Source organism: Neltuma alba, unplaced genomic scaffold (assembly GCF_004799145.2).
Source record: "Neltuma alba isolate B1F8T4 unplaced genomic scaffold, ASM479914v2 tig00010438_pilon, whole genome shotgun sequence".
NCBI classification, from domain to species: domain Eukaryota; kingdom Viridiplantae; phylum Streptophyta; class Magnoliopsida; order Fabales; family Fabaceae; genus Neltuma; species Neltuma alba.
In genome coordinates this window covers 88,019-96,986 of record NW_021635334.1, presented here as the reverse complement: position 1 = coordinate 96,986, position 8,968 = coordinate 88,019, and the positions used below count along the sequence as shown (strand labels likewise).

The 8,968-nt window shown below is 32.6% G+C and overlaps 1 long non-coding RNA gene across 1 annotated transcript; it reads right to left on the bottom strand.

Annotated features, from left to right (window-relative positions):
* Window positions 1–7,249: 7,249 nt before the first annotated feature.
* Window positions 7,250–8,411, bottom strand: LOC114756576 (uncharacterized). The gene is made up of 2 exons (XR_003741473.1): window positions 8,121–8,411; window positions 7,250–7,779 (listed from the first exon to the last, which is right to left on the bottom strand). It is a non-coding gene; the product is annotated as an uncharacterized LOC114756576 (long non-coding RNA).
* Between the last annotated feature and the right edge of the window lie 557 nt (window positions 8,412–8,968).

Genomic DNA, 8,968 nt, shown 5'->3' with positions numbered 1-8,968 from the left:
TTATTTATTTTTCAAAGTAGTCCTTGTAATAGTTGCACATGTTAAAAGTTTCATTAAATGGTAGTTCTAGCTAATATATAAGATTAGATAACACTTATTTATTATAAATAATTAACTTAATAAACTTTTTTAACCTACTCAAATTAGTTAACTAGCTCTTATATTAAATATTGGAGGTAGTATTTTATTATTTGATGGTGAGTGTATTTATGTAGTATTTTTCTTTTCAACTTGTTTTGATGGTTCTCATGCACACGTTTATCAGTAGTCCGCTGAATATCAAGTTGCTGATTGAAGTTGGTGAGAATGACAACTTGTCTTCATTTTTTTTTTTAATGAATAATGGGTTTGGTGTGTCTAACAAATAAATAAACTTAATTACATTGTTATTATTTATAATTAATACTATTTTCAGTTGTTAATATAAAATTTAATTGTAGTTGGATTAATCCTAAACATAAAATCATAATTTACTTTATTTCTCATGTTTATCATTTTTCCCAAATTAATTTTTCTAATTTATAAATTAATATATATATATGCATTGTTTTGTGGGAGTATTTTAGAAAGATTGTGTTATTTTTTTATAACTAACAAATTTATTTTATTTTCTTAATTTATCTAATATTGGTATATTTTGTCATATACTATATATATATATATGTATATATGAAAAATATATAGGTTAAGTTCTTTATATCTATAATGTCAACTAAGTGTTATATTGTTTTATATAAGTTTATAATTAAATGATAATATTTTAAAAATAGGACACATGTCTACACGTGATTAGAGAACTTGACATAATAAATATAAAAAACTTAACGTAAGTATGATCATATACACACACATATTGATTATCGCATAAACAAACAAGCCATAATGCATGTTTATCCGAAGATGATGATCAAGTTGGGGAGAAGAAAATTTTTCTTCATATTTTTTTTAGTGAAGAACAAAATATGCCTTTGTTGTGTTCGATACAAAATCTCCAAAAGTAAAATAAATTATCTTGCTATGACTTGTGATTAATATTTTTTTTCAAGAATTTTAATTATATTCCACATTAATATAATGGTAGTTGTAGGGGAAAAAAAACAGGCACAAAATATCTATCTTTATAAAAAATACAATTGCTATGAAGTACTAAGTAAAGAACATAATTACTCAAAAGTTTTAATGACAATAGAGTAGATTATAATAATAAATTTCATGATAGTGAATGACAATTACTCACTTGTCATGGGGCTTTACCAGTATTTATTTTCTTTCATTAGGGTTTCATTGTAATTCTCTGTTCTTATAAAATTAGTGTTGTTAAATAAATTAATTTGCGAGAAAATGATAGTTTTTTTTTTTTTGTTAAATATCCAGATATTCATATTTGTAACTTTAAAGTGACATCAACTATATTTAACTTAAAATAGCACAATAGCCTCCTACTTACGCCTGGGATGACTCTGCGTATCTTTTTAACATCTAAATTTGTTTCATGTATTTTTATATAAAATCTAAAAAATAAACTATGCTACCATAACATATAAATAACGTAATTTAATTTATTATAAATTAACACACACCTGCATACACACATTTACATATAATATTTGAAAAATCTTTGGCAGCCGAAAGAAAAAAAAACAGAAAAGGTCATGCTCTCCAAAAATTATGCTAGTTTTTCACAATTCTTTTTAACCCCACAAAAGTTTTCCACAATTCTTATAGTTAACTCGGCTCGAATTAGTTTTATACTCTCTCCATTCTAAATAGAGGAGCTATTTGATGGACACATTTAATTTTTATATTTATCTTAAGCGTAACATTTAATCCCTTATGCGTGCCATATTTGTTAATTTTTTTTCACAGATTACCTCTACTAATTGCACACATTTAATTTAATTTGTGCTATCAATAACGATAGTTTTGAAGGAGATTTTTTTTTTTGGCCATTTCGAAGGAGATGTATTTTACAAAAACTAATATGCCTTTTTTACGTTCTATTTTTCTCAATCGATGTAAATCAATTATCTATCCCCTACATTTAAAATCAGGGATATATAAATATATATTAATAGAATGATATTGTATGTCAGTTCCTTTATATTAGTTACTTTTTGAAATGCCTAATTTACAACTGATATTTTCAATGGTTTGACTCTCCAATCTCCATTATTGAAGTTAGAAAAGCATCCCTCCCTCCCTCCCTCTCCCCTTCTCTCTGCATGTAATGTTCCTCGCAGCCAAGTTGGTTTTTTGATTCTTTATAGAAGACAAAATCATATTATAATAAAAATATCATGACACAATACAGATATAACAAAATGTTGGTTGAGTTATTCAAATGTGACGTCCGAAAAAGAATCCGGCCTATCATGTAACAAATGCCTCAAATTAGAATTAGAACGATTCAATTCAATGAATTAATGCAGATAACCTCTAGATTTAATCTTCGTGAAGAAAAAAAATTCGTTTTTGTTTTTTTAAACCCAACATAAATTAGCAGCACAAAAACATTGAATGAGAAAGACATTATAACCTGTATATATACCACCTCTCCCTAGAGTGTGGGCTGGCGGTGCGGATACGGGTCAGCCCGCAGCGGTGTGGGCTGAAGTAGCCCGCACTTTGGCGGGCTAGCAAAACCGCCAAGGCGGGCTGGCGGGCTAGTCCGCCGGCCCGCCTAACTTTTTTTTAAAAATATTATTATTTGTATAAGTTTGAGCTTAGTTTATAATGTTAAAATTGGACTTGGAGTTTTAAACTTAAGTAATGAGTTACAATAAAATAATGTGAGGATTAATTTATAATTTGACAAGATATTTTAGAAAAATTAATATATATTTTTCTAAATAATTAATTTGACTATTTTTCTTATCCAAATTAATTAAGTAGATCTTTTATGTATGTATTACATATGCAATTACATGGATGAGAAGATGTAAATATAAAATTTTGGGGTTAAAATCCTCCAATTATGTTGTATAATATATTAGAAATTATATAAAATTAAAAATTAAAAAAAAAAAGCGGGCTAGCCGGCGGCAGAGCGGGCTGAAAACGGTGCGGGCTGGAGTAGCCCGCACCTTGGCGGGTTGGCATTTTGTCAACCCGAACCCGCCATTTTTGGCGGGCTGGTGCGAGTCCAGCCCGTATTACCAACTCTACCTCTCCCATATAAACTGCTGCAAAGGTAATCCATTAAAAAAAAGTAGAATTAATATCATTATTGATCCTTATAGCTTTATTCAATTTTGGTTTTGGTTTTTATAGTTTCAAATCGTTGGTTTTAATCTTTATAGTTTCACAAGGATTTGATCTGATTTTAAGTATAGGGGACAGAAATCGTAATTCATTAAAAATATAGAGCCCATTTGTTAAACTCAGATAAAAAATTTATGAAACTATAGAAACTAAAACGATTTAAAACTATAAGAACTAAAATCAAAATTCGATCAAATTATAAAAACTAATAATGACATTAATTCATAAAAATAATAGCATCAAATGAGAAGATCCGTTTGGAAAATGTGATACTTTAGCCATCAATCGATATATATATATATAGTTATCCTCAATTTTGAATTAGGTCTTTTAAGCTTTTTTTATTTTTATTGGATCCTTTAACTTTCTACAGTTTGAACCATTGATCCCCGCCGTTAAATAAGTATTAATACCGTTAAATGCTTCCGGGAAGAAGCGCCGAACGTCTTAAACATCTTCTCTACTGACCAGGGCGACTTTGTTTGGAAGTCTATTGCTTGACCCGCCTCTTGCCAAAGGGATAACTCTCGTTATATGCATATAATGATTAGATGATTATTACAGAGATTCTGCGGTCATATATTATAAAATTATACATATAGTGAAGACTCTGAGAAATCTATAATCTATTCTTGAAGGCATGGGGAACTGCAATAGTACTCTAGATCATTATTGGTAGCCTTTGTGTTGCTAATGAACACTTTTAGTCTACTCTGTTTTTCTATTACCAAAACAGGGGAAGCTTGAAAAGAATGGTCAGTACAATAATAGGCAAATGACATAATATTCTATTTTACTCTCAGATTCCCCCCGTTCAGATTCTCACTGCTTCCTTAAATAAATAAATAACGAATGGAGGAATTAAAATAAATAGGAGCAAATGTTGCTCTCAAGTGTTGCACATAGAAGCGGAAGAAATAGGAGAGACAATGTCAAGATAAGCATTGGTCGCTTTTGAAGGAAAGGGATTGGATAAGACGAGACTGAGTCTAAATTATCCGTTCAAGACTTTAAATGAAAAGAATCACAGTAGCAATGAGAATCTTGTAATTTTTGTTTTTGAAAAGGAACAAAACATGTGGAAGGGATGATATATAAAATGTAGAATTGTTGGTGATTACTCCCCAACTACCTAACCAATCAACCTCATTCGACCTCGTCACGGCTTGTCTATGGTATTGTCGTTCGAAAGATTTAGAACTAGACCCACAAGACGATGTTCGTCTCATGTTCCTGGCTAATGCACGCATGGGACGTGATAGATTCAACCCTCCATTACCAAAAGGGTATTATGGGAACGCCGTGGTGTTTCCGACGGCGGTTTCGACCGCCGTCGGAAACGCTGTGAGAGGCTGTTGGAGTATGGTTTGGAGGTGGTTAGAAAAGCAAAGGATGTAGTGAATGGTGAGTATTTTCACTCTGTGGCTGATCTATTAGTGAGTAGAGGACGACCCAGTTTCACAACAGTGAGGTCGTTTATTGTTGCAGATTTTTCTCGTCTTGGATTTAAAGATGTTGACTTTGGGTGGGGCAAGGCTGTGTATGCTGGTCCTGCTTTGAGTGGGCTTGGCACTTTTCAAGGGTTCACTTTCTTCGTTGGATATACGAATAGTAAAGGTGAGGAAGGAAGGATTATACCTATTTGCCTGCCGCCAGAAAGGATGGAGAAATTTGCCAAAGAGTTGGATCTCATTCTTAACGATGTTGACCACTCTGCCATTGATGGTTAATGCGTAGATGAGTGCAAAAATGCCGTCAAGTATTTGCGTTGTTATTGTGTTTATATATATGTATATGTATATGTATGCACGTCGTATGTATGTTCATGTTTGTTTATGATGATGTCCGTTGTAATGCATTGAAGCTGTTTTGCAGTAGCACACCCATGAAGTACGGTAGTAGAAAGTGCCTTTATTAATATGGGAGTTTTGCTTAGCAAACCATAATTTTCCAGTGAAATTGTTGCTAGTTATGTTAGATTGAAGTTTACCAGCAGAAATCCCAATCTGACTCTGTGACTGGCGGTTGATGGGATGATGATTGAACCAGACGCATACTTTTGATAAGCTTGAAACGGTTTGGTTGCTGGTAATCGGAGTGATGGGATATGGAATCATGACTAATTATAATTTTTGATATTTCATATATTTATCATTATTAGAAATATTTGGTTTTAATTTTGATTGATTGCTATCTTGTATTATTAATTATCATTTTCATTTGATTTTAAGATTTCTAGAATATTATGCATTTAATTTCTAGAGTTAGATTGAGGCCTATAAATAGAACCTCAACTTATTTGCGTTGTACACATGTTTATTTTAATGAGCATATTGTTAAGTTTCTCCTCCTCTGAGTTCTCTTCACCTTTTATTCTTTTGATTTCTCCCTCCTTTCTTGCCGTCCTCCTTTCCCTTCTCTTTTCCTCTTTTCTCCGGAGACATTATTGCTTCTGTGTATGGTCAGTTTGGTCATCCATATATGCCTGGGGATGAAGCCCTCTGGTGTCAACAACTTGTGAAAAGAAGAAAATATCTGACCAAGTAAGGCTTTAAAAGTTTGTCCCATAATGGCTACTACCTTTGTTGTTTGATCCATTATCTTTGAAAGTAGTTTGATCCATTAGTCGATGTTAGTGGATAATTATATTGTCACACCTCAAAAATTTAAGAGTGACCAGCACAGAATATGAGAAAACTCATATTCCTAAAGCCTTAAAACATATGAATAAACACTTGCCATAATAATTATAATAACATTCATATAGAATGAATCTCCTGTAATCAAGATATAAGGCCATTAGTAGAACTTTGCAAATAATTCGCAGGCACGACACAAAATAAGGACCTCTCCTCAACAACAATACAAACACATATTCATATACTTAAAATAATAAATATAGGCAAGGGCCTGCCTGTCGATTGTGTGGAGGATCTAAAACCCATAAATAAATAATTACATAAATGTAACTTAGTTTTACATCAATTAGCAGTTGTCTTAAGCTTTGATCAGTAATGAGAATTAGTTAAAGGTGCAAGGTTAGCAGTGCCATGATGCCATCTAAGGACAAAATAAATTTTAGTAGTGAATAGCATCCCGTTAATAAGAAAAAGATAAAACAAATCCTAAAATAATAACTTATATAAATACAACAAGATAACTAACCAATTTACGATTTCTTTTTCTAAAAAAATCATTAAAACATGGAATATATATAATTATAAAACATTTTCAATATACAAAAATTTACAAGGTATTTTAACAACATTTTTCTGAAACCAAATCACGGATAGTGTTGAAAAACATTTTTCAATGGAGGACTTCAATAGAACAAACAAGCATGGACACACAATCCACGAGAGTAAGTAACCAACAAGCGCGGTTGGAGCCATGAGCACAAGTATAGCTAAAGCTACGAAACAATCGTGGGAACAATACCCACGAGTATCAAGCGAGCTTGATATTTAACATGGCGCACCAATACAAGCACAGCTGTAGCCATTAATAACAAGTGCAGGAACAATGCTCACGAATGACAAGCACGGCTAAAACCACGAATAACAAGTGAGCTCGATATTACCATGGCACGTCAAGGGCTAACAATATTGCTGTTAATAACCAGCGTTCTGTATTCAGTTCTCACAAAAATCATTTTCAAGCATGCATGGGGCCAATTATCATCAATAAACAAGAATCTTTTCTATCATTGAATATATGTGGAAAGAATATTTTATAACAAAAGACCCCAGCATGAAAGTTCACAAAATCTCAAATATTTTCCTCAAATTCCATCAACGAACAAAAATCATCTTTTCGAGTGATAATAACTCAAGCAAGAGCATTTCAAGATGAAAAAAAAAAAATTTACAATATAGAACAAATAGAAACGATTAGTGGTACAAACAAAATGAGGTTGTTTTGATGAAACAATACTTGAAAAATATTAGGTAACCAGATAACAATAAAACAAATAAGAAAATATCATTTATAAAAACCTATTTATGGGATGCTATTCACACTTTCATTATACTTCAAGATAATCCTTATTCTTTACTCTTACAATCGTGAACAATAATATGCCGCATAAGCCCTTTAGCACGATGATTTTGGCAGCCAAGATACACCATCTTAATCCTCAATTTGCAACAATTTAATATAGTAAGAGAACTTGAATCTTAACCTTTCTTTTTCTTTTTCTTTTTCTGCAAGTACTAAAGTTACAAATTCGAATAATGATTGAGTTTTATCACCCTTGAATATTAGCTAAGTAACCGAATGACCCGAGTTTGAAATATAACATCTTCTACTTTCCCTTTCGGCGAAGCATTTTGTCAGCCATGAGTGTCCCATCATCCCCTTCATGAACTTGAACGTTAATTAAGTTTCTTTCGCCCTTCTATGGCATAAGCCTTAGCTTTCTGGCAAATTTTACTAGCCTCCCAATCCAATTCTTCTCGTGAACATTTAACAAACATTTCAAGTGCATTCCACAATTCAACTCCTAACCCTCGGACAAACCTGAAACTTAAACCAATTCAATTCATACATTCTTTTATCAACCAAAACGCTCTATTATTATATAGAATACTTGCCTCTGGTTCAATTTAGTACACACTCTTCACCGTTATACCTCACAATAAATCATTTCTATCCACCACACAATTCGTCAAACACCTTGGGCGCATGCATTTAGTACAAAATTAAATGAAAACATGGCAGTCCGTAAATAATCAATCACGCAAATCTCAACTAACCCATCAACCTCAAAATTTTCTGCCTCAATTCATTAACCAGACCCAACTTGCAACGGAGAGAAATCATGATTTGAAAAGAAACCAAGACATGCCAAGGATATCTACCTACTTCAATCGGACACCCCCACCACCATCTTCCATTAACCGTATTCCCAATTCCTTGCTTAAACCACGCGGATAGCATGTACCACCATGAGATACAAAACACAAAAATGAAGGAGACGAGTTGATGATGCAGAAAGGAGGAAGAGGCAGCAATCAAGGGAGATGAAGGATGGGTGAAAGAAAGGCGAGGAGGACATCGCAACGGATGGCAACCTTGTATGTAGATCGCCGGTGAATTTTGCATCTTGCAAACCCCCCCTGGTTCCAGAAATTTCTTTGCCCTTTTCCTCCTCCTTCTCCGGTTTCTCATCCCCTGCTAGCTGAAACCAAAGCCCAGTGAAAATAATAGTTATAACATCCTCCCAAGCAGGCTGCAAAAGTGACGCCACTTCCCTTCAAATTGGGCCCAAAATGGGCTCTTATCACTCTTTTATCTCAGACTCTATTTTGGTGTTCTCCTTGCTCAACTTGGAAATAAATTCCATATTTAGTTGTTTGGTAAATTCCTAATCAGGAAAATTGTCATATTTCTTTCTTTTTTAAAAAACCCTTTCATATGATAATTCTTCTTACATTTATTGGATTCAATATGGCCGCATATAACTTCAATTTTTTTTTGGGAAAAGTAATAATAATAATAATAATCTTTTCTAAGCCCAAAAATTAATTTGAACTTAGAACTTCCATTTATTGGAAGTAACTATTCCCGTTAATTCACTCCAATCCTCAAATAATTATTCCCCACATTTTCTAATTATTTAAGGCCTTTAAATAATTTAAATTATGTAATTTTGGTTGGAAAAAGCCCAAATATAGGCTCCTCCTATTGTTGGGCTACAATAATTAGA